The 27,307-nt window shown below is 39.0% G+C and overlaps 1 long non-coding RNA gene across 3 annotated transcripts; it reads left to right on the forward strand.

The window, feature by feature from the left end:
- Positions 1-8,995: 8,995 nt before the first annotated feature.
- Positions 8,996-26,775, forward strand: LOC134740116 (uncharacterized). Of its 3 annotated transcripts, XR_010127352.1 has the most exons (5): positions 16,599-16,705; positions 19,872-20,061; positions 20,828-20,956; positions 24,826-24,867; positions 26,454-26,775. It is a non-coding gene; the product is annotated as an uncharacterized LOC134740116 (long non-coding RNA). The 3 variants fall into 3 exon arrangements; XR_010127353.1 differs by lacking the exons at positions 16,599-16,705; positions 24,826-24,867; positions 26,454-26,775 and adding exons at positions 8,996-10,317; positions 16,009-16,111 and having other exon boundaries at positions 20,828-21,772; XR_010127354.1 differs by lacking the exons at positions 16,599-16,705; positions 19,872-20,061 and adding an exon at positions 19,549-19,644 and having other exon boundaries at positions 24,794-24,867.
- The last annotated feature ends 532 nt before the right edge of the window (positions 26,776-27,307 follow it).

Here is a 27,307-nt window from a genome sequence, read left to right on the forward strand (position 1 = left end):
AATTTTACACATGTTCATAATTACTAATATGCGAAGTAGGGATGGAGAGTGGCAGGGAAAGAATGAATGGGATTAAAGGGAGGGTTGGGACAGAGTGAATGGGACATCGGGACAGCACTTTGACTGTTTCTATAGCTGACCCAGAAATATCTCATGATCAAGGTTATTGGAAGGAAATGCCAATGCTTGAATGGTAACAAAAGCATTTTTGAAAGCACTGCTTCTAATCTTTGATCATTATACTGACTTATTATAAAGTTTCTTTTCACCTCTAAATATCTGATTTTCAATTTGTAAAGTGGGAATAAAACTTCCTTTTCTTTTGAAAGATATCTTGAATGTTAAAAGGAAAAAAAAAAAGAAAATACTTTGAAAACATCATTACTCCATATCATGATAATTACTTTCATTTTCTTTTGTTTTACCAATGACATCCTCTCAGATCTGGTCTAACACATTTCAAATCCACCCGCAGTCTTTCTCATCCCTCTAAAAACACCTCATTTTAAAAACAGTGAAAACAGCACATGTCTGCCATTTTCTCAGATTGCTATTCAATCATCTTAAAGGGTTAAGGAAGGATGTCTTATTCTCAAGTTAAGATTGAGTATTATCCGAATTGTCTTTTTAGTTAAGGACTGAGAGTAGGAGAGTTTAATAAAGAAACACAAAGCTCTGGATTTTTTTTCTTTTGATTCAGAAAAATCTAAACCTGTTGTCCCTCAAGGCATTACATAAAGCACATCTGTTAAATCAGGATTTTCCTAATGTAAATGGACATGGGTTCTCTTGACAATTTTACTGGTTTGAATTCTGTCGGGCTACTATACATATGCTTGGAGGGCTCGTCAATGAGTGGGTATTATAAATCAAAATTTTAAAAATCACTTGTATTAGAACTATTATCTATGACCCATTAGAAATAATCCCCCAAATCTTCATCTAATAAAATGCAGTTTTGTTAACCGCTACATTTCAGCTCTCTCTGTTCATTGTAATTCAAGGTTGTGCCTCTGCTGCCATTCGTAAATCACTTGTTAATCGCTCCTGCTTTATAATACCAGCCTAATCATTTGCTGTGTCTTGCTGTGAAAACATTCCAATCTGATTTGATGCAACTTCATTCTGCATGTGTGCATCCCTATCTAACCTATAGAATAGCAGAAATAATTGCCTACATTTGAGAAGTTTTTTCTCCAAACACTTGTACTAATTAAAACTCCAAATACATGAAAAATTATTGACAACAGTGTTCATCATTAAGAACCTCTTTTCATAGGCACAGCAAGCAAGATGTGGACTGTGTACAATGGCTAGTCAAAGATGGATAAATAATGGAAGCTTTATTTGCTGTGCATTCCGAAGGATCCCATTTATGAGCCAGCTAAAACATAATTCAATGGATCCATCAGTGGTTCGCACACCAGTGTCAGACTGGCATGAAAGACTCACATTTCCAGGCCTTATGAAATGGTAGCCCGTTTAGTGCACAAAACAAAAATGATTCCATACCACTTCCTATGTCGATGACGTGCTTGCATTGATTTTTCTCTGATTGTTTTGCAACACATAGAGCTTCTTCAGGTATTTGGATCACACTCACCAAACTGGTGCTCAATCCAAAGGGCCTCCAGCACCCTACACCAATAGCGATTAGAGAGACACACTGATGGACGTAAAAACTGAAACCGGCTGGGCGTGGTGGCTCACGCCTGTAATCCCAGCACTTTGGGAGGCTGAGGCAGGTGGATAACGAGGTCAGGAGATCGAGACCATCCTGGCTAACATGGTGAAACCCCATCTCTACTAAAAATACAAAAAATTAGCCGGGCATGGTGGTGGGTGCCTGTAGTCCTAGCTACTCAGGAGGCTGAGGCAGGAGAATGGCGTGAGCCTGGGAGGCAGAGCTTGCAATGAGCCAAGATCGCCACCACTGCCCTCCAGCCTGGGCAACTGAGGGAGACTCTATCTCAAAAAAAAAAAAAGAAAAAAAACCCCTGAAACTTCCGCGTTATAAAGATTTAACTAATAATGTAGTCTTTTTTTTTCTGTTAGTTGATACTGAAACACAAATGATATAGTTTGGCTGATAAGTGTTTTCTTCCTGCTTTCTATTTTTATACGTATACTATCAGAGAAGGACACAGGAAGTCAATGACAGCCCAGCCTACACAGTTTGGAAAGCAAGACTGGAAATTAAGTTTCTGGCAGGAAACCACATGCATTTTGAAATCCTGTAATCCTGAATAATATGCAACACAAATATCTCTTCTTCTTCTTTCGTCTCTGACATTAGTTAGTATATTCTTTTAGTAGAGAAATAGGCTTTTTGTTTTTCTTTTGCTTGTAGGGGCACGTGAGGTATCCTTTATAAGGAAATGGACTGGTTAGCTGATACTGAAGTATTTGCACTCTTCATATACTTTTCCAGCAATTAAAGTCTGAGAAAAACTTACTTCTTTTTTTAATATTCGTCATATGGTATCAGATTTCATTAAATTCTTTATCTGCAGTTTCCTTAGCCGTGTCATAGATGCAAACTGGGAACCAATTCTTTACAAATAAAAATGAACTTATATACTTTATTGCTTCTGACATGAAATACACTGGAAGTACTGAAAAAAGATGTTTGCTTATCTAGGGGAGTAGTGTTATGTCACTGCAGAGAATAACTTCAAATGTATCACAGTATTTCTGCAGAAAATTGGACTTCTCCTTGATGAGTGTCTTGGTGCCAAGGACCCAGATTAAAAGTGCAAAATATACAATACCTTCTCTGTAACTGTTTTCTATGTATGTAATAGAGGAACCAAATTAGTGACAATGTGTATCATGTATCTGCTTTACGTGGATAAATATAGTGTATGACACATGAAAGGCCACTGAGCACAAGCCCTAGTGTTGTGGGCTGAAGAAAAGGAGGGCATATCTTAGTCTAACCAGGTTCAGAGAATCACGTCACAAATTAAACATACACAGCAGTTATGGGATTGTCCTATTTACTGATGCTCAGAGACACCAAATGCAGCACCGATTGCATACAGGAAGGGTTAAATGACCAAATATTTCTGCAGGTCTCTTATGAATGCTCTTTAATGAAGTTTTACAAGGAAGACATTCAAGAGAGTAAGAATAGAAATATAAACATTTGCTAATTCACATGTTCTTTCATTTAATTGCACTTATTGTGTCTTCCTATATGTCTGATGCAAAGACCAGTGCATATAACATCATCACTAACTTAGAACTCAGAGCCAAATGAATTCACTTTCTTCAAGTCACTATGATAAAATGTGATAAATGTGATATTTTAAAAGTGTATCTAAAGTGCTGTGGAAACAAAGTCAAGTAATTCACCATGTTTATTATTGGAGGATTGGGGGAATGTTTCCTCTAGCATCCCCTATTCCTCTTTTCTGCTATATTTTTTAGAGCACCTATTATCACTTGATATAGTATATATTTAGTTGTTTATTGACAGTTTGGTTTTTTTGCCGTGTGCACTGCCCCATCCAAATATGATATAGACCCTGTAAAAACAGGAACTTTTCTTTCTTCTCCCTTCCTTCCTTCCTTCCTTGCTTTCTCTCTTGCTTTCTTTCTCTCTTTCTTTCTTTCTTTCTCTCTTTCTCTTTCCTTCTTTTCTTTCTTTCTTCCTTCCTTCCTTTCTTTCTTTCTTTCTTTCTTTCTTTCTTTCTTTCTTTCTTTCTTTCCTTCCTTCCTTCCTTCCCTTCCTTCCTTCCTTCCTTCCTTCCTTCAGAAAAAGTCTTGCTCTGTCACCCCCAGGCTGAAGTTCAGTATCATAATCAGGGCTGACTATAGCTTCAACCTCCCAGGCTCAAACGATACTTCTGCCTCAGCCTTCTGAGTACCTGGAACTATAGGCATGTGCCACCATACTTGGCTAATTTTTATTTATTTTTTATTTTTTGTAGAGACAGGGTCTCACTGTGTTACCCAGGCTGGACTTGAACTCCTGGGCTCAAACAATCCTCCTGCCTTGGCCTCCCAAAGTGCTGGAATTACAGATGTCTTTTCAATTTTATTCACAGCTTATATCCTAGAGCCCAAGACAATGGTTGACATAGAGTAGTTGCTAATTAAGTATTTGTGGAATGAATGAAAGGAATACATGTTAGACTATATGAGATGCTGGAGATACAATGGTGAATAATACCCACAGTAAACCTGACCCTAAGCAGCTAATGTTCTAAGGGGAGAGATAGACAATATTCAATATACAAGTAAATGTGATGGTTTCATACACTGATGAGTGCTAAGAATGTAACCACTGTGGGTAAGTCATATAGAGTGAAGAGGATGTTGCTTAACAAGGGAGACAGGAAAGGCCTCTCTGAGAAAGTGACATTTGAATTGAAACCTAGGTCCTGAGAAGGAGGAAGCCATGTGAAGAGACAGAGAAACAAAGAGCAAGACATGGGTTGTTTATGGTTTTAATGTATCTCCTCCAAAATTCAAGTGTTGAAACCTAATGGCCAACGTGATAATAAAGAGATGGAGTCTTTCAGAAGTGATTGGGTCGTGAGGGCTCCTCTCCTTGTAAATGAGATCAAAGCCCTTATAAAAGAGGCTTTATGAAGGATTTGGCTCTCTTGTCCTTCTCCCTTTCACCATGTGAAGACCCAGTTCTCCTCATCCTCTGGAGGATGCAGCAACAAGGCACCATCTTGGAAGCAGAGAGCAGCCCTCACCAGACACCAAACCTTCCAGCACCTTAGTCTTGGACTGACCAGTTTTCAGAACTGTAAGACATAAATTTTTGTTCTATATTAATAATCCAGTCTGAGGTATTTTATTATAGTGGTACAAATGAACTGAGACTCAGGCCATCAGAGCTTGGTGTTTTGCCAAAGAAGCCTGTGTGCCTCGAATGACTGGACGGAGCAAGAAGTGAAAAGGTGGGAGGTGTCATATCACATAGGGCCTTGCAGGATAAGGTAGGAACCTTGGGTTTTATTGTGGTCCCAAAGGGAAGCCACTAGAACATTTCAAGCAAAGAAGTGGCATGATCTGATTTATGTTTTAGAAGGTGCTTTGCACACTTGCTTGCAGTTAATGTGCAGAAGGTGGTCTATAGAAAAGAGTCAGAGAGGCCCCTTCGAGGAGTCTATTATAGAGCCATAGAAAAAATACAGTCTTAGGTGAGGCTAAGCTTGTAGCAATGAGGGTGGCAAGAAGTGCTTGGAGTTCAGATATATTAGGAAGGTAAAACTTACAGGTCTTGATGATAGATTTAATGAGGAAATTGAACAACCGAGTTGGTGAGTCAATGGTAGAAGGTGATTTGCTTTAGTTGAGCAGAAAATAGGAACAGATTTGCATTAGTTAAGTAGAAAAATAACTAGAACATTATAAGACATGAGGAAGGGTGATGAGCTTCCCAAAGTCTGTTCTTTAGAAGTCTGAGCCAATGAGATAGTGAAGAGGACTGATCTAGAGGTTACCAGGAGAAAGGGTACTGGAATTTGATCACTGTGGCTGAGGCAGGCAGGGCAGAATGGAGGAGAAAAAGACGGTTCTAGTAGCCTGCAGTTGAGAGTGAAAAAAATAGCTTTGGAAAGAATAAAGCTTAGAAATGTTACAGGAAATTGGTAGCATACTGATTGTGCCAAGATACTGCCAAAAAACCAGCTCCATTTATCAAATGTAGAGAAAAATCACTAAACCTAAGTGGAGCATCGTGCAAATATCACAGCCAACATTTTCCCACAATTTCCCACGTTTTAGATACTTGCTTTTATACTACATACACAATACCTTTTTTTTTTTTTCCAAAGGATTGGATGTAATGGATGAGGCAAAGGAAAAAACCTGAATTTGATTTCAAATTTGTTTTCAAATTAGTGAGGCTGCACTACAGTGCTGCCAGATATGATCATGGAAAACCAAGGAGGGAAAAAGAAAAAGAGATGAAGACAGTCGACCCTCCATGTCTTTGGGTTCCACATTCCTGGATTCAACCAACCTCATAAAAAATATTTGGAAAAAAAACCCAAACAACAAAAATAACAACCCAATAATACAAGTAAAAAACAATGCAGGATAATAACTATTTACATAACATTTACATTGCATTCGGTATTAAAAGTAATCTAGAGATGATTTAAAGTATATAGGAGGATGTGTGTAGGTTATATGCAAATTCTATGTCATTTTACATAAAGGACTTCAGCACCCCAGTATTGTGGTATCTGAGGAGGGTCCTGCAATCAATCCCCCATGGATACTGACTGTAGAATTATCTGAGCCAATGAAAGAAAGTCACTTCTTAAGATGGCTAATTAAAATCCTTGGACCTTTGGCTTAGAAAATGTTTTCATGTTTACATTTAAATACAAGAGGGTGTGGCTTTTCGGGAAATCCATTTAACTATAATGAATTAGCACAGTGTAAGTCAGACTTAGAGATGCTGGGAAGCGACTTCATTTCTCAGCATCCAGTCTGTACCAGGAATAGATCACTTTCTTTTGATTCTTCTGGAAGGATGACTTTTCTTGAGCCGTCTCAGGAATATTATGGGAAGAAGCTATGCATTTGTGTTTAATATTATGAAAAATAAGAAGGAGTTGAGATGTCAACAAAGCTATAATTAAACTCATTCATTTATTCATTTGACACATTTGAGCTATAAAACTGTGTGATAGATATTCAAACCTCCTTGAGGTCAGGGACCATATCAATGCATCTCAGCACTAGAAAGTGCTAGGAACACGTGTGAATGAAATGAATAAGGGCCTAGTGAAGGGAAAGGTGACTGTGGCTGCAATGTTTAGAGAAGCCTCATGGGCAAAGTGCAATTTTAACTTGTTTTTCAACAGAGAGATAGTCTATATAAAAACTAAAAAAGAGGAAGAGTTACAACTATTAAAAAATTTCTAAGTTAGATTTGCCTTCTAATCCAAATGTGGACAGAATGACTTTAAACAATTGATTCATTTATTTATTCGACCATTCATTTAGTACCCAGTATGTTCTAGGCATTGTGCCACACCCTGAGCATGGATTGTACAATAAAATATGCACAGTCTCTGCCTTTGTGAAGCCTATAGTCTAGTGGGGAAGACAGACTAGAAACAAATAAATAGGTAAGTAACTGAATTTAAAACCAAAATCAAAACCAAAAAGGAAACCTAGGTTGCTCTAACAGAAAATATTGCAGAAGCTGGGTGCAGTGGCTCATGCCTATAATTCCAGCACTTTGGGAGGCCGCGGTGGGCAGATCACCTGAGGTCAGGAGTTTGAGACCAACCTGGCCAACATAGTGAAACCCCATCTCTACTAAAAATACAAAAAATTAGCCGGGCGTGGTGGTGGGCACCTGTAATCCCAGCTACTTGGAAGGCTGAGGTAGGAGAATCTCTTGAACCCGGAAGGCGGAGGTTGCAGTGAGCCAAGATTCTGCCACTGCACTCCAGCCTGGCAAAAGAGTGAGAATCTGTCTCAAAAAAAGAAAAAAATTTGCAGAGATGACTGCTAATCAGGGACATCCTTTCTGGGGAATGACATTGAATTTGAATGAGAAGCAACCGAATATCCTAACAGCAGAGAATTTGACAAGGAGAGGAGAGTGTGGAAGTAGTTGATGTTCCAGGCAGAGGGAACAGCATGCAAAAGCACAAGACAGGAAATATTTTGGCTTTTTGGGGAACCGAATAGAGGACCTCCAGCCCAATTTTTGAGGCTTGACTTTGAATAAAAATGGGATATCTGAGTGGAGATCTAGAATAAGGAGGAAATTAACAGCCTAAAAGGGGGTGAAATGTCACTGGTAATATTCATTCTTTTGATAAATATGTATTCGGTCAGTCATTATTGTGGGCATTGAGGGGATAGTAGTCAGGAGCTTACATTTTAGAAGGGGAAGATAAATCAGAAAACAAGTAACTCAATACAGAATTTAATTTCAGATCATAATAGGTGCTATGAAGACGACACAATATCATGGGAATGATGGTGACTATTTTAAGTAGAAAAGTCAGAGAAGACTCTCAAGGAGGAGACACTAGCTGGGTAGCCTCAAGCAAGAGCATCTCAGGCAGAGTATGTGCAAAGGTCTTGAGATCTGCTGTTGTGTGCCCCTTTATCCAGTGTCACAAAGGCTGGCGATATTCTCAAGGTCCCCTATCTCGCATCACACAAGCATACCTCACTCCATTGTATCCAAAGGCACACACCACATCCGGGAAGCCAAGTTTGTCTCTGGACTACGCTGCACCTCTTCTCTCTCCTCGACTCTTGCCTCTTTTTCTTTTCCTATTGCCCTATATAACTTATCTTCCTACCCAGCTACACAGCCAGCAGCACTTTCTCCTTCTTCAGGCGAGTATGGTAAAGTGCTGTGGGCTGTAAGTGGGAGGAACCCCCAACAGCCAAGAGCAGGAACCATGGGGACAAGAGGTCGTAGCAGGAAACGGGTGTAGCATAGTTCATTGCCAAGCCTGAGATTCAGTTCAACCACCTGTCCACCAGTTTCCTGCTTTGGGGGCTCCGGGCCAGGTGCTCGCATGTTCTTCAACGTATGTGTGGATGTTCAAGCTGAGAAACTGAGCTCTAAATTTGGAAGCAAAGGCATGGGTATCTATGTATAAGATGAGACAAAGTGGAGAATTAAACTCTCAGATTCAACCCTGAATTTTATCAAGTTGCTATTAAAGATGAAATGAGATGTTATCAAGTTGCTATTTAATGTGAAGCTGTATAAAACATACATATATTTTTATTATCAAATATACATATATTTATTATACAAGAATCAGATGCAACAAACATTGAGCACTGATTATATACCAAGTAATCTGCTTGGAAAACAGATTTAATTCTTACATTGGTCCTTCCCAATAAGTCTGATTTTACTCATTTTAACAGCAGGGGTGAAGGAACAGTTTGACACACTGATCACATACCAGAAAGTGGCCAAGGAAGGCCTTTGACCACAAATGCTGGGGTCATCTCATGAGATACCGTTTGCCTTCTCAGCACATGACAGCACGTTTGGAGGCAGCCTGGTGAGCACTCAAGAGCAGCAGTGGTTACGCCTAGGGAAGAGCATGAGTTAGAACATCAGCATTACTTCTTTCCAGTCATGGGAGCTTGGGCTGATAACTTCACCTTTCCAAGCCTCAGTCTCCTGATCTCTAAAATGAGAATAATCATAAAATGGGCCTCAAAGAATTGTTAAAGGATTGAATGAACTTCTTATGTCATGCCTGGCATATTTGGCACTCAATAAATGGGAGCTACCTATCATCTCAGAGGGGAGTGCTTAGCCCTTAAGTTGCTCTTTTTAAGCTCGGGCACATTCACTCACTCATTGTAACCTCCCAGATTGGAAGGGTTGGGCACAAGAGGAGCTCCCCAAGACAGGTGCTCCCTGGTCTCTAGCCCTCTTTATGGAGAGCTAGTGCAGCCAGTACCTCCTTAAGACAAATACTCCCCACCACCCAGCCTCTTGTCTGGCACCGGAGCAGAATTGTCAGGGAGTGCGAGTAAGCAGCCAGCAAGAACCCTCACTGTCTCGAGGCATATCCACATGTGAAATCTCTTATCAGAGAACATTGAGGTTTACTGCAACTGAAGGGCCTTGTGTTGGTATCAGAGTGCTGCCTTTCTAACATAATCACTTTTCTCTTGTACCTTCTAGATGTCTAAGTAGGAAGATCTTCATAAATATTTCGCACACCATGTTAGAACCTTTAAATCTGTTTGAACTGGATTCTTGTTAGGAATAAATTCATTTCTAATTTAATTTTAATTTTTTGGGCATGTTTACTTCATCAAACAATTATCCTGCCTAACAAATTATGTAAAAAAAAAGTTAAAAATAAGGGAGTCACATGACCTTTGAAGTTAGAAAATAAATCAGAGAAGAATAAAAAGAGGAATGAATTGTTCTAAGTATATCAGAAAGGCTTTATGTATTCCGAAACTCATTTACTTTTCTCCAAATCAATATGCAGTGCTCAGCACAGAGAACTATCAGAGAACTATTGAATATAAAGCACAGAAGATAACAGCAGTGATTACAACATGCAATTGTGCAGCTGCGATATCATCCCCTCCCCCTCCACTGGGTCCTCTCCATCAGATTGGTTGCTATGTTAATATTCTAGGCTTAAAGGACCAGAATTAATTCGTTCAGTCTTATCTCTGATACGTTGGTTTTCTGTCAAAAATTCCTGACAGAATTAACAGCCAAAATGAAGCGGGATAATTGGAGACGGAGCCATGCAGCCAATCATGTCATCCTTGGAATTATTGGGCACACCATCATCTCTTGCTTGGATTCAGGATCTTGGCGTGAGGTGATCCCTCTTCCCTATTCTACAGAGTGACAATTTTGAGCTATAAATAGATCACCCCATGGTTGTTTTCTATGAATAATGAATATGGAGTATGATCTTCCTCTGTTTTGATGAACAACTACTACTACTACAACAATCAGACGAAATCTAGCAGGCAGCTGGAGGAGGTGTTGCAAAGCCCCTAAAAGTGACAAAGTTTGAGTTAAAGGTATATAGGCTGATTATCTTACAACTTCTTATTTCGCATGATAATGAAGTAGTTTTCTATTAACAGAGAGGTCCTATGACATAGATAAGATCCTCCAGAGGATTTTCCAGTTCATTTGACCTTATAGTAAAATAGAGAACTGTTTGGGGCAAGACAACAGAAAACTGACGGCTGGAATGAGAATGTGAAATTTACAGCTTTTTGATACCTAGTTCCATCTCTGCCCCTCCCCCAGTCCATCCCCTCGGATGTTTTCTTTCTTTTTTTTTTTTTTTTTTTGCCAGTCTGGGTTTTTTTATTTTGTTTTCTTACTTTAAAAGATGGAGACAGGGTCTCGCCATGTTGCCCATGCTGGTCTCCAACTCCTGGGTTCAAGCGATCCTCCTGCCTCGGCCTCCCAAAGGTATGGGGTTACAGGCGTGGGCCACCACACCTGGCCACAGCCAGTCTGTTTTCAAAGATGGTCTTTGGGTTAATGAGAATTCTCTCCCTGCTTACTCGCCAGGCAGTGTGGCTTTCTCAATCCAGGGAGGCTGGGCATGGGGAGATGGGATTTGTTTGCTCAGTTTGGACTCACATTTTTTGCACTTTGATTTAATAGGCTCATAAAATATCAAAAGTTTAAGGGAGCTTAGAGTTCATGTGGCCCACACCTGGCTGATCAGAATCTCTAGGGGAAGTTTTTTTGAAATGGCAGATCTCTACATTCTGAGATCCTGATTCAGTAACTCCAGAGTTGGAGCCTGCGTTTTTCTTTTTCTTTTGTAGAGGCGAAGTCTTACTCTGTTGCCCTGGCTGGAGTGCAGTGTTGCTATCACAGTTCACCTCAGCCTTGAATTCCTGGGCCCAAGCGATCCTCCTGCCTCAGCCTTCCAAGTAGCTGGGACTGCAGGTGTGCACTGCTGTGTTGGGCTAATTTTAAATTTTGGTGGGACTGTAAACTAGTTCAACCCTTGTGGAAGTCAGTGTGGCGATTCCTCAGGGATCTAGAACTAGAAATTCCATTCGACCCAGCCATCCCATTACTGGGTATATACCCAAAGGACTATAAATCATGCTGCTATAAAGACACATGCACACGTATGTTTATTGCCGCATTATTCACAATAGCAAAGACTTGGAACCAACCCAAATGTCCAACAATGATAGACTGGATTAAGAAAATGTGGCACATATACACCATGGAATACTATGCAGCCATAAAAAATGATGAGTTCACGTCCTTTGTAGGGACATGGATGAAATTGGAAATCATCATTCTCAGTAAACTATCGCAAGAACAAAAAACCAAACACCGCATATTCTCACTCATAGGTGGGAATTGAACAATGAGAACACATGGACACAGGAAGGGGAACATCACACTTCGGGGACTGTTGTGGGGTGGGGGGAGGGGGGAGGGGTAGCATTGGGAGATATACCTAATGCTAGATGACGAGTTGGTGGGTGCAGCGCACCAGCATGGCATGTGTATACATATGTAACTTGCCTGCACATTGTGCACATGTACCATAAAACCTAAAGTATAATAATTATAATAATAATAATAATAATAAAAGAAAAAAAAATGTTTTCTTTCTTAAATAGGAATGTGGAGAAACGGAGGAGGGAAAGAATTATACAAGTGTCTGGCTGCCAATAAAGAGAGCACCTACTTCATGGTCAGAAATGATTAATCTTTATGACCGTTCTTATCACCATTTACTCAGGAACAGTTGAGAATTCAGTCATGTGGTGGTGAGCAACTATACTCTTTCTAATCCAGATTTTCTACTTCTGCCTTTTAATCCCTGGTTGGTTACTCCAATCTAGATTTCTTCCCTTTAAGAAATTTGCTAATGTCCCCAAAAGATTTCTGGAGGGAAAAAATGCTGCCAAAGATCATTCTGGAATTTCAGGTATGATCACTGTGTAGATGAGGGTGTTTTTGAGCTTGGGTAGGCCGCCCAATGGAACAATTCCCTGTACCTCAAGAACAGCTTTCTGAGTTTGGCTAAGGAGGCCAATAGTTAGGTATCAGCAGGATCTTGGAAGAGGTGGTAAGCTGGAGGAGGAGGAAGGTGAGGAGCAGATGAAATTGAAGAAATGAGATATCTCCCTTGATTATTTCTTCATAAGTCAGCAGAAGTTGGTTAGCAAGGAGGGAGGGAAATATTTGGTATGTTATTAACAGAGCTGGTGTAATAAATTATGAAACAGGCTGTGGCAAAAGGCCTGTGAAGTACACCATGCACCCTTATCAAGATGGCTTCCCTTTGCCCTAGGAAATTGCTTATGATTAAGATGTTGGGTAATACCTGTGTCTTACAGCACCCATTACAGATTTGCAAATGCCTCGTCACTGTCACTAGGCACCGAACCTCATCTTCTCTGATTTGCAGCTTTAGTGGCAGTGACCGACATAAATAATTAAATAATTAAATATGCACATAAATCTTTTCTCCAATCACTTGTCTAAAATTTTCACTTTTCTAAAGAGTAGAGAAGATTAATTTTTAATGTTATTAAATTAGTTAGGATAAAACCTAAGAATAGGCACATTTGAGCATTTGAAAGGATGATCTTGCTCTCATTATAAGAGTGACATCTAAGCCCCCCTGCTACACCCACCTCATTCAGCTGTTACTAAAACTTCAAAGGGAAAATAATTCATTAAATTAAAGGACTAAGTATTGAAAAGCATTAGTTGAATTGTTGGCTAATATGACCAACTAAAGTTAATTAGAAATATGGTCAAAAATAGCATATACTTTCCAACTCTGTTATCTACAGAAAGGAAAGGGAGGTGAGATGTAGCTCACATTGTAATGTTTGCATGATTCTAAAAATAATTTTTATTGGATTTAAAAAAATACATTATATACATTTTCACAGAAGGAATTAGAGGTTGAGGCAGACGTGAATGAACGATCTCATTCCGGTCCTTTGCACTTACTAAGATAAATTTTAATTGTAGGACCACCAGCCTACTATAGCCTCTTAGCTTGGCTCTGGAAAAAAGTCATGAACAGTGTGTGTGTGTGAGTGTGTGTGTATGTGTGTGAGAGAGAAAGAAAGAGAGAAAGTGAGATCACTTGGAATCATTTTGAAATATAATTTCCCTGTACTATTTCCTATCATAATGACATGTAACATTGTAAAAATGGTGAACAGTGAGTTTATTTTATTAAGTGTGGTTTAGAGTGTTTTAACTAATAGCAACAATCATAGCAAAGAAGCTAATGTTTCGATTCTGGTCCTCCTTAATACCCATCTTTAAAATATTTTCTTTAAGAAATATTTAAGAACATTTTCTTTTTCTAGAACTGCAGCACCAGTATCAATACAACAGTGGGTTCTTTGATCTTTTTATTAAAAAAATTTTTTAAATGAAACCGGTAAGAATGATGTAAATATTATCAAGTACACATTACTAGAGCAATACTGAATTTCTGTATAAAGAAATTTAAGTATGTAATAATAGACCACTCATTTTATAAAATACTTCATTCTATAAAATTATAGTCAAGATGATTTGATTAATCCACTAAGTTTTGTTCAAATTGAATTTGACTAGATCTTACTCAGGAAAACTGACTTCTACTGAGACCAAATTGCTGCAAACTGAATCATCGTGTGTTCGAAGTATGCGAATCTCCCAGGTGAGACTCAGGATGGCAACACAGGCATCTAGAAGCAATTTAAGAAGTGATTGAAGCCCAAGGGCATGGTGAAGGAAAAGAAAACAAATACAAAGCAATGGCTGCATAGCAGGTGTTATTGTTAAGTCCATCAAAGGTAATTATGAAAAATATCTTAGACAAGGGATTGATGATCTCTTCTTAGAATGAATACTTTTAGTAAAACATCTTTAAAATATCTCTGTTTTAAAATTTTTTATATAGATCTATCAGAGATCTCTTTTTAAACTAAAGGGAGACACAATGAAAAGTTTAGAGATCAGTAGTTCAAAAAGTTTAAGATTAGCCAGGCGCAGTGTCTTACGCCTATAATCCCAGCACTTTGGGAGGCCGAGGCAGGTGAATCACGAGGTCAGGAGATCGAGACCATCCTGGCTAACACGGTGAAACCCCATCTCTACTAAAAATACAAAAAAATTAGCAGGGCATGGTGGCAGGTGCCTGTAGTCCCAGCTACTCAGGAGGCTGAGGCAGGAGAATGATGTGAACCCGGGTGGCGGAGCTTGCAGTGAGTGGAGATCATGCCACTGCACTCCAGCCTGGGCGACAGAGTGAGACTCCGTCTCAAAGAAAAAAGTTTAAGATTAGAGTTATTTAACCTGATGAGGTCTAAAAGCACACCTTTGCCTCTCCCAATGAAGCAAACATTGAAGGAAAAAAAATCCTAAAGAATGAAAAAGAAACTTGAAGCAAAGTATATGATCAACAATTTGGCGTACAATGTCATTCACAACAGTCTTACTGATATGACTTCTGGAGCTGATTTTTTTCATGTGTGACATTTACCATTTTATGTTTAAGTTTATATCAATTTTTCAAATTGCCTTTAAACTGTTAGGCCTGTAAAAAAAAAGAATTAATTCTGAAGGGAAATAAAATTATCATGCAGGTCATTTAGCTTAAGATAAAAGTCATTTCATTGCATGCCCCAAGTCTTACTCCAAGAAAGTCTGTGAGTTCTTTTCAAGGCTCAGGAATAGAATCCCAACTAAGCAGGGGGAACGCTTACTGTAATTTTAACTACCTGTGTTCAATAGTCATGGTGTTTTGGTTTGCTTTTCTTTTACTAATTTTTTTTTCCTGTTCTGTGGTTTCCATGGTGAATTCCTATAATACAGGTAGACTAATCCTATCTTCCTTTGAGTCAAACAGTTCCAGAGGTGATGTATCACAGTGGGCCCTGTGAAATCCAATCAAAGCTGGAAGAGGCTAGTTTCTAGTTTCAGAAAAGAAATTTACTCTCAGACCATATATAAACTTCCAATAATTAGAAAGGAAAATCAGGTTAAAAGATTTAATGAGTTTTTATCTTCGTAATTAGTCACATCACTTTGTTAAAAGGGAAAAAAAACAAGCTTCAATGAGCCTTCTGTACCATAATAACAGATTTGCATGGTGTGTTGCAGTTTACAAAGCTTTCTTACATCTAATTGCATTTTAATTTATATGGTGTCTGTTTACTTTTCTGTCAGATTTTAGAACTCTGTTGTGATCACTCATAATCTGAAACTTGAAGCTATAAAGATGGCTAGGGCAATAGTGGATAAATTGTCTTGAATAAAATAAAAAAGAGAATGATAATGACAGCCCCGGAAGATGCTTGTTGATATATGATTCCACCTCTAGCACGATCTCAGAGCCAGGGCTTTGGAGAGAACATCGATGTGAGACTCTACTGGACTTAATTTGATTTTTTAAATTATTATTCAAAGTCACTTCCTAGGAGACAGTATTATTATTTAAGTTTAGTTTTTAAAACCATTTCATCTCCACCGCTATTGCTTTTAAACTTTTCTAGATTGCATTCTTACAGAAAAGCCTCTTTGCAGTCAACATCCACAGAAAAGAAATAGAAGCAATTGATCTACAAGGACCTGCCTTTGAAATATTGACACATTGAGGTAAAATCAAATGCTTCACATTGTGAAAATAGCTAATGCTCTTGTTTGTGAAATTCAAATAAGCATTTCCTCATCATTTGCATAGATCCAGTTTCGCTTCCTAATTTCCATACTGCCACCTGGATGCATTCAGGCTGTTCTGTGACACAGTTGAACTAGTTTAGAAGGTTCCTCCTTTGTCTCTGGGCTCCTTTTCTTTTATTCCCCTAGGACTCTTTGCTGCAAATGATTTTATCTGAAGCTATGTCTGGACAAAAATAGACAAATGGAGAACTGAGGCAATTATACTATTAATTCAAGCAGAAAAAAAACACTCCGCCTGAGTTATCTGGCATTTCCTGGCAAACATCTTTTTCTATGTCAATGATCTAGAAGATTGCCTAACTTCTTTTCTTCAGGGGTGTAGATGTGGCCTATGTCACATGGCTCTCATTGCCTCATTTCCTGCTGGTTCAGACTGTCTATTCTAGGAAGGCTGACACATGATGAGAAGATTCAGTGGTTCTGAGGTACAGTACTTAAGATAACCCTGTGAAGGCTGAGATTGATATTTGAAATTCACAACTGATCTTGGAGCCTGGTAGAGCAGTCATGGTAAGCTGGACATACACACACACACACACACACACACACACACACACACATATATATATTTTTTGAGACAGAGTCGCCCTCTGTTGCCCAGGCTGGAGTGCAGTGGCACAATCTCAGCTCACTGTAACCTCTGCCTCCTGAGTTCAAGCAATTCCCTTGCTTCAGCCTCACAAGTAGCTGGGATTCCAGGCATGAGCCACTGCACCCGGCTAGTTTTTGTATTTTTAGTAGGGACAGGGTTTCACCATGTTGGCCAGGCTGGTCTCGAACTCCTGACCCCAGGTGATCCACCTGCCTCGGCCTCCCAAAGTGTTGGAATTAACAGGTGTTAGCCACCGCACCTGGCCTGGACCAATACTTTTATTCATTCATTTACTCACTGAGTGCCTGCTCTGTGCTAGGTCTTGGAGTTACAAAGATGACAATGTCTTGGCACTTGTACTAGCAGTTTAATACACATTAAGAAGTAGTTACAACACCATACAATAAGTTTGAACAATGATTCCATTGAGGGGAAAAGCGTATACCCTCTAAAAGATTTAAAGTAGTAGAAGCAGAGCCACAAAGGCAATTCTCCATGAATGCACTTCTTCTGCGTTATCTTGTCTGCTTTTCTCCTACAATCCCTTAAAAATGACATAAGCCAGTTTCACTGGAGATTCATTTACTATCTCTTAAGGAAACTCAGTCTCTGAGAGTTCTGGGGTGGACACTTTCAACAGACCAGGGTTTGGCAGAGGTTTGTCATGCCTTTTTGCCAAGGGCTCACCCTGGCAGATGGCAACAGCTGTTTGTGATTCAGTCAAGAAAGTGCAGGAGGAGCCCTGCAAAAATGTCCTTTTTATTACACCACTGACTTCTTTCCTGAGAGTGGTTTTTCACTGTATCAGTGCATAATTGATTTTGCTAACGCATTTACTCTAATCATACAAAAATCTAATTACTCTATGTAATGAATCATTAACAATTTCCTTAAATTCATTTCAGTGTTTGCATGCTGGTATTCAATTTATGCTAATAAACCTAAAATATTCATGTCTTTAAGTCTGAGATTGCAGACTATGCTAAAAAATTTGTTTTACTAAATGTACATTTTAAATCTGCATTTTATAAAATACTGAGGTGTAAACTCTGCAAGATTATTCTGAAATACACAGCATTCAAATTTTCTATTTACTTTTTAAGCAGAGTTCTTTTTATCTCCTTCACACTCCGAATTCACTTAGCTACAACAAAATGACACATGGTCATGTTTAACTTAAGAGCATTAATTGGTGTTTGGTAATGAAAGAAGATCAAAAGTGATTGATGTCAAACTTTTTCACTTTGATTTATTCACATTGATCTTCAGCCTTCGATTCATTTGCTGAAATAGATATTAGGAATAAGTACCTTATTTTTATTACTAATGAGTACCTTATTTTATTATTCTAATCAAAGAAGAGGAAATTAAACCTTGAATTCTAGCCATAAAAATATATCACGATAAAATCAGATTTTTTTACAGTACTGCCATTATTATTATTACCTTATTATTAAACACATACTATGCACTAAGTGTCCATTTACTCTGATAAGTGCTTAATGTTCACCAATTCATTTAATCATCTTCCAAAGCCTATGAGGTCAGTACTATTATTATCCTCATTTTATAGATAAGAAACAGATTTAGAGGGCTGGGCGCGGTGGCTCACACCTGTAATCCCAGCACTTTGAGAGGCCGAGGTTGGTGGATCATCTGAGGTCAGGAGTTCGAGACCAGCTGGCCAACATGGTGAAACCCCGTCTCTACTAAAAATACTAAAATTAGCCAGGTGTGGTGGTGCACACCTGTCATCCCAGCTACTTGGGAGGCTGAGGTAGGAGAATAGCCTGAACCCAGGAGGCAGAGGTTGCAGTGAGCCGAGATGGCACCACTGCACTCCAGCCTGGGCAACAGAACAAGACTCCGTCTCAAAAAAAAGGAAAAAAAAAAGAACAGATTTAGAGAAGTGAAGCAACTTGCCCAAGGTTACACAGTGTTGCACAGTGGTTCTCAACTGGGTGTGATTTTTGCCTCCCTAGGGACACTTGGCCACGTCTAGAGACATTTTTTCTTGTCACAACTGGACAGAGGGCAGCTGGCATGTAGTCGGTAAAGTTCAGGGTGCTGGTTAACATCCTGCAAGGCACATGCCAGTCCCCATGACAAATAATTATCTAGTCCAAAATGCCAGTAGTGTTGTGGTAGAGAAACCTTGGTGTAGCAGCTGTGCGTGGTGCCCATGTCACAGCTTCTTGGGCTACTGATTTCTGAGCAGCTGTGGTGGGCAGCTGTGATGGACAGCTGTGGTGACAGTGGCATGCAATTACTAGTGTCTCACTTCAAGCACATGTGGTAGTTGCTCTTTGCTTTTCTGCCTTAGGGCTTTCTCTGAAACACCTGTGCAGGTGTAACTTGGCTGGTGTTATCATCTGGGGGGAACCTTCAACCAGGGTTCAACTTCCCTGTTATTTGATGGGACCATTCCGAGGGCATTCTTCACAATTCCTCTGTGTGTCCCCAGAGGGACTGAGTCTCAATTGCCTACAGTGGTAACTGGCTGGTACAGCAGGCCCTTATTCACCCTGCCTTCTCCCACTGGTTGAGGGTTGCCTAGAGTTGTTAACACCTCTGCAATTTCAGGCTGTGTTGTTACTGAACCTTAAAGAAAGCTTTGTGGCAGAGAAACAGAGACATCATCACATGAGCTTGAGGTTGGATTCCGGTAACTACACTGCAGACTTTGAACTGTCTGCAATAGCTGGCTGAAATCGATAACACACATCAGTTTTTATCACTTCCTTGTCTTACTCCTCATATTCTTTTTCCTAGCCTTGCCTCCCTTATGAAGTACCTGTACCCAAGCCCTTATTTTAAGCTATGCTTTCAAGGGAACTCAAACCAAGACATTAAGCTAGTAAGTCTGCTATATTATGTTGCAAATCCAATGAAACAGAACCAAAGGCTGAGCTTCAGTCCGTTCTCATCCTTTGGCTGAGGATTCCCTCTGCAGTGTGAATTCCATACTCAACGATTTCATATTGCTTTTTCAGGACTCTAAATTCTCTCACCTCTTTATCTTTTTCCAAACCCAATTATACATCTTCAATGATCAAATCATTCTTTTTTTTTTTTCTTATGCAGGAACCATATTGGATTGTGAAAGGAACTCAGTTGACCTGGCCTATTGCAGATTTATTCTGAGAATTTCAATTCAGTCTTTGCTGCTGTTTGGAAATCTTTCATGAATCTTTTAATAACTTCCTTACATACATCTTGTTCCCTTAAAGCCCCAAACTTGGCTTTGTCAGCTCTCTTTCTTCATAATCTTTAGGTAACATTTGATATCTTCATCATGAATTTTTTTTTCAACTTCCATAATTATATCACATTTACTACTCCTTCGATCTCTGACAGCTCTTTGTTTTCTTTAATCTCCTAACATCTGATTTTCCTCCTCCCTCCAATCTGAGGCTAAGACTCATCATGGGTCCTTTTTCTATAACCACTCCCTGGGGAGCTCATTCACTTCCATATGGATGACATCTAAATTTCTGTTTCCAGCTTTGAGATATCCCTTAGGGCTCAGGGTCATTCTTCACTGCCTATCCAATTACTAATAAGGAAGCAACAGTATCTTTGAGTAGCATTTTGCAGTTTAATATAATCTCTCTAAAAATGGAGTTAAATTCGTCTCTGACCCTCAAACTAGTCTCTCTTACCTGTCGTACCACTGAATAGCTAGAAACGAGGAATCATCTTAAATTCTGTTCTCTTCTTCATTGCATTGTTGGCTGCACACCCAACATCCCTTACCCCTTTCCTCTTCTCTTAAACTCCAGTTTTGGTACAGTATCCAAATCCTCCCCTAGGCAGCCCATGTGGCTCAGAAGTCAAACTCTCTCCCAAGCCCAAGAAGGCACTAGAATGGTGCAAGGAGAATCCTCTTTCCTCACGCCACATTGCTTTAGTAATTGGCATACAAACCAGTTAATGTCCTTGAGATTCAAGAAAAGATTTATTAGTGATTCTAGGGAAATTCTTTATTGCACTTCTGAAAGAGCTTTCAGGAGTAATTCTCTCTCTATGCTTTTTCTTAGAATGTGTTCATGTGTGGATGCGATGGAACTGAGGTCGCTAGGTTCATGCTACCTGGAGCATGAGGCTGACAAATAGAGGAGCACTGAGTCAAATGAATCTTGGAGAAATGGAGCTGGAAGAAAACTGGAGTAAGCCTGTCCCTGAAAGGGCACTACCTTTGGATATCCAGCAGTGGGACTTAATATTTTTTCTTGTTGTTTAATCTCATTTCTGTTACTTGCCGCCAAAGGCTCTTAATGAGAAAATGGCTCTACCTAGTTTTCTGAATGTTGCCTCAGTCTCTCCACTCTTCCCTATTACAATGGTCATCTCTTTAATTCACATCCAATAACTGATAGTCTCTCAACTAATCTACATCCTCTCATTCTCTCCTAATTCACCTTTCATACTGTTGCCAGGTGACTTTTCCTAAAAGACAACTTTCATGATGTCAATCTACTTCATAAATTCTTATAATGGTTTCTTTTTGCTTTTAGTCCAAACTCCTCAGATATGTTTTCAAGGCTTTTCATAATTGAATTTCTTTTATACACCTAAGATGATTTCTTTGTGTTCCCAAATGTACAATTGACAGTCCTTCCTCCTGATGTTCTCTCAAGTAGGAAATGTTTCCTCTATGTAAATTCAGTATAGCTTTTAGTCTCTATTCAAGTTCTACCTTCTTCATAAACTTCTCCTGAATAGAATCAGCCTATAACCATTTAAACTGTATTTATTAGGTGCACACTATGTGCCAGGTACTCAATAAGGCAGTGGAACTATGAAGACAGATAATCACAGTCCCTCTTGCCTCTGGGAGCAGGCAGTTGAATGCAATGCTTTTTAAAGTTTTAAGTAATGTGGTCATGCAAAATCTTATAGATATAAATTTGAATGCATAGAGTTTAATTACCAAGCTAGTGAGATTTAATGTTTCAATTAATAAAAAGTTTGGAATCAAGGTATATAGATAAGTATAGTGGTCTTATATTTAGCCTCAAACTGAAATTTATGTCTTATTTTATCATGGTTACTTAATATTTTAAAAGACTATGATTCATCGGGCGTGGTGGCTCACGCCTGTAATCCCAGCACTTTGGGATACCGAGGTGGGTGGATCATGAGGTCAGCAGTTCGGGACCAGCCTGACCAACATTGTGAAACCCCATCTCTACTAAAAATACAAAAATTAGTGGGGTAGGCATGGTGGCGGGCACCATATATCCAACATTATGGTACAGTCATTTGTTGCATAACAACATCTCAGTCAACCATGGACTGCATATACAAGGATGGTCCCATAAGATTATAATACTGTAACTTTACTTTGTCTTTTCAATGACTGTAATCCCAGCTACTCAGGCGGCTGAGGCAGGAGAATCGCTTGAACCCAGGAGGCAGAGGTTGCAGTGAGACGAGATCGCGCCGTTGCACTCCAGCCTGGGCAACAGAGCCAGAATCTGTCTCAAAAAAAAAAAAAAAAAAGGACTATGATTCATAGAGTCAAATAGCTGTAAATATTAACAATCTCTGAATTTTATTTTATTTTATTTTTTTTTGAGACGGAGTCTCGTTCTGTCACCCAGGCTGGATTTCAGCTCACTGCAACCTCCAGCTCCTGGGTTCAAGCAATTCTTCCATCTCAGCCTCCCGAGTAGCTGGGATTACAGGCACGTGCCACCGCCGCCATGCCCGGCTAATATTTGTATTTTTGTAGAGACGGGGTTTCACCATGTTGGCCAGGCTGGTCTAGAATTCCTGACCTCAAGTGATCCACCCACCTCGGCCTCCCAAAGTGCTCGGATTGCAGGCGTGAGCCAGCATGCCTGGCTTCAATCTCAGAATTTTCTATTAAACAGAAGCAACAGGAAAAACTTTCTGAAATTTGCATAAACTTATTTTATATTGCATAAGTTAACATGTTGATGGTATTCAGTGTTAAATTTTGTGTATATATATTATTTAAATCATTCATTTATTCAACATATAGTTATTTACTATGTGCTATTCTCAACAGCTAGTTATTTACCAAGGACTTATTCTCAATCATATACCCTCAATATGGTGATAATATGCCAAGGGAGAAAATATTAGTTATTGAGGGTGAAAAATGTTAGATATTGAAATGGTTTATGACCCCCCAAACATAATCATATATACAGCCTATCTGTGGTATTAAAGTTTCATAGGGGGGTGATTAGGAAAAAAGATGCCTGAAAAAGTCCTAGGGGAGCAATAATGAAAAAAATATTGAGAAATACTTTTTCAGATACTGGGAAAACAGCAATGAACAACACGGAAAAGAAAACCCCTGTCCCGATGGAGGTGATTTTCTCATGGGGAGGATGAGCTAACAATAAACAAGATAAATAAGTAAAATGTATAATGTGCTATGGAAAGAAAAAAAGCAGCACAGGACAAGGAGAACAGTCAGTTAAAGGAAGGAGATAGGAAGTGGATGTGTGAGAGAAAGGGCATTGGCACTAGCTATGGTGACCATGGAAATCTGAGTAAAGAAATTCATGGTCGAGGGAGCAAGGGAGGAGCTCTCCAGAGATGGAACAGACTGTGCAAAGGCCCTGTGGAGAGAGCGAATCTGGCACACCGGAGGACCAGCAAGCCTGTGTTCTGGGTGAGGAGGCCAGGAAGGGTATTAAAAGGCCATGCCAAAAAGTTCACACGGCCCAAGTCATAAGGGTTATGTAAAAACTTTTTTGTAATGTTCATGAGAAAAGAAGAAGTCATGGGTGTTTTCTGAGGAGGACATGATGTAATCTGACTTTTTTTACCAGGATCGCTCTCAGCATGATGCTGAGAATGGGCTGAACAAGGCAAAGGGAACACCAAGCAACTAGTTGGGAGGGGTACTAGTTGGCTTAGGCTGCCAAAAGAAAATAGCACAGGCTGGGTGTCTTAAACAAGACATTTATTTCTCATGGTTTTGGAGGCCGTGAAGTACAAGACCAAAGTACCAGCAAGGTAAGTTTCATTGGGAGGCCTCTTCTCTCTTAGCTTAAAGGTAGCCACCATCTCGACTGGGATGGGGGAGGAATTAGGAGAGGAAGAGGAAGAGAGGGAGAAATAGAGAGCACTTTCTTGTGAGCCTTCTAATAAGGACACTAATCCATTGTACCAGGGCTCCACCCTCATAACCTCATCTAACTCTAATCACCTCCCAAAGGCCCCATCTCCAAATACCAGCACATTGCAGGTTAGGGCTTCACATATGAATTTTGGGGACACATAGACATTCAGTCCACAACAAGAAGCTACTGCAGCAATCCAGGTGAGGGATGATGGGAGCTTGGACAATGTGGTATCATAGACAGAAATGGTTGGACTGTGAACAGGGTTTTAAAGGTAGAGCAGACAGAGCAGTGTTGCTTGATCTGATGTGGAAGATGAGAGAAGAGAGGAGTCAAAGACGTCTAAGGGTTTTGGATACATAGGTTATCATTATTATTTTTACTATGGTTTTCAATATTGATAAGTTGAACAGGATGCACCAAAGCACCTAAGATTCTTTGGAACACTAGAGTTTGAAAATGTTTGGTCTAAAGAGTCTTAATTTGTAAATAAATGTGAGAGGCATTTGAAATTAAATTTATTTTTGTTTGACACAATGGCTGGGAACACCTGGCATTTAAAGGATAGGGGCCAGGGATGTAAGCAATCTTACAATGCATGAGAAAAGTTCTGCACCAAGAAAGAAATGTTCTGTCACTAATTCTAACAACACTCCTGTTGAGGAACACTGGTGGAGTTATTTTTATGTATTTGTTATCTTTTAAAAATATTTTATTGCACTTTGATGCAACAGAAAACAGTATCTTTTACTGCCAGTTATTTCAGGTACAGTTTCCCCCAGCTAAGTTCTAAAGGCCTTGAGGGCAGAAGTCATCTTGTATATTTCTCTTGTATCCTTACACAGTGAAAGCAGAAAAATACCTTTATTTTGCTATGTCTCTTGTTTTCTCCATATGCAGTGGCATACTCTCATTTTATCCATTTCTGACAGGAATGAAAGCAAAGACATACGCAAAGTGGATTTTAATCATAAGTGAGGACTGATTTTTGTTTCAAGGACTCAGCATGCAGAAAATAATATATAAGTATTAGCTCTTATGAATGATAACAATGGGAGGCATATATAATTTCTTGATTAAAGCAAATGCCAGCCTTAGTTATCAGGTTTTCTTTTTGTCATCACTTTGCCCATTTTCTTAAGCTCATATCTTGACAATAGAATTAAATTTTTTTTTGCTAAATCAATCAACAAAAAGTCTATTTTCTAAATCACAACATAATCCCAACTCTCTAATAGTTATTTCTTCATATTATTTCACAAATTTTGTCCACATGTAGTTATGTTTTTAAAAATAAAATCTTTATTTTTTAGAGCAGATTTAAGATCACAGAAAAATTGAGTGGAAGGTATAGAGATTTCCCATATGCCCCCTGCCCTGAGACATGTACAGCCTCCCCCATGATCAACATTCCCCTCTAGAATGCTACGTCCATTACAGTTAATGAACCTACATTGACACATCATTATCACCCGAAGTCCATAGTTTACATTAGGGTTCACCCTTGGTGTTGTACATTTTATGGGTTTGGATAAATGTATAATGACATATATCCAACATTATGGTACAGTTATTTGTTGCATAACAACATCCCAGTCAATCATGGACTGCATATACAAGGATGGTCTCATAAGATTATATAATACTGTAACTTTATACTTACCATTGTGTTACAATTGCCTATAATATTCAATGTAGTAACATGCTGCCTAGGTTTGTAGACTAGGAGCAATAGGCTGTATGTGTAGGCTACAGCATCCAGATTGGTAGAAGTACATTCTGTGATGTTCGCACAGCAATGAAATTGCCTAATGGCACATTGCTCAGAATGTTTCCCTGTTGTTAAGTGATGCATGGCTACGTCATACAGAGTAGTTTCTCTGTTCTTAAGACTCTCTGTGCTTCACTCCCTTCTGACCTCTGGAAACAACTGATATTTTTGTTGTCTCCATTATTTTGCCTTTATAGTTGATTTTTAAATTAGAGATAATAAATACTGAATATGTAGTTATTATGACTTTTTTATTCACTTAGAATCATTTTGTAAATACTTTTCAATCTTTCTACCTAATGATCGGAGTTATAATTTTAATAGCTGCATATAGTCTAGCATATTTACTGTAGCTTTTTCCTTTATTGTTGGACAATTTGTCTTCGGTCTTTCATGAGTTACATATGGTATTTCTATCTAGTCTTTTTGCCATTGATTTTTCTCATGCTCTATTAAATATCACCCCCCACCCCCAACTTCACTGACCAATTATTGTCTACTTGCTTGGCTTCTGACGATTGTGATTTATAGATGCATGCTGACATCAATTTGCCTACCTGCCTTAGCTTCGATCATTGATAGTGCTAGATCTTTCCAGCTTTTCTTCAGTATTCACTTTCTTGGCTCACAGTAGCTGGTACTTCTGATACTATGCTGCTCAAAAAGTACTTGGTCTAGTGTGAGGCCCATGTGGGTAATCAGTTGGCTGATTCATGATAAGAGAAAAGACATATCCTAGAATAATTGAAATTTTCTTTCTTTCTTTCTTTTTTTTTTTTTTTTTGACAGAGTTTCATTCTTGTTGCCCAGGCTGGAGTGCAATGGTGTGATCTTGTCTCACCGCAACCTCGGCCTCCCAGGTTCAAGTGATTATCCTGTCTCAGTCTCCTGAGTAGCTAGTATTACAGGCATGCACCACTATGCCCGGCTAGTTTTGTATTTTTAGTTGAGATGGGGTTTCTCCATGTTGGTCAGGCTGGTCTCGAACTCCCGACCTCAGGTGATCCGCCTGCCTCAGCCTCCCAAAGTGCTGGGATTACAGGTGTGAACTGCCGTGTCCTGCTGAAACTTATTTGTTTGAACAATAAAAGCCACATATTTCCTCTTTTGATAAAGTGCAAAATTATAGTACTCTCCCAAGATACTCATGGATTGCTTGATAATAATAAAAAACTAACAACTGGTATTGTTTTAAATATTGAAGAAAAGCAAACAAATCAACATCAGCCATAACATTCTTCATATGCCAAAACCAGGACGAAATAATGCTTTTATAGAAGATGTGACCTGGGCTCAAATAGCATCATTTATCAAATGCAAAGGATTGGTGTAGCTCTTGACTTCAAGGCATATTAAATCTAGCAAAGCTAAGATTCAGTATAGATGTAGGTCTGATTTCATGACAAAAAAATCAAAGAAACCAACCAAAATCAGAAAACTTAGTAAGTTTGTGGGTATGCAATCTACAGAAGTCAATTATATATATATGATAAAAGAGAAGAAAAGACTCTATTTATAATTCAACAAAAAAGATAAAATGCTTAGGAATAAGTATGAGAGATGGGCATGATTTATATAAAGAACATTTTAAGATGCTACCAAAAAACACAAAATAAAATGAATAAATGGGAAAGCATATCATT

This window comes from Pongo pygmaeus, chromosome 7 (genome assembly GCF_028885625.2).
Source record: "Pongo pygmaeus isolate AG05252 chromosome 7, NHGRI_mPonPyg2-v2.0_pri, whole genome shotgun sequence".
Taxonomy (NCBI): Eukaryota; Metazoa; Chordata; class Mammalia; order Primates; family Hominidae; genus Pongo; species Pongo pygmaeus.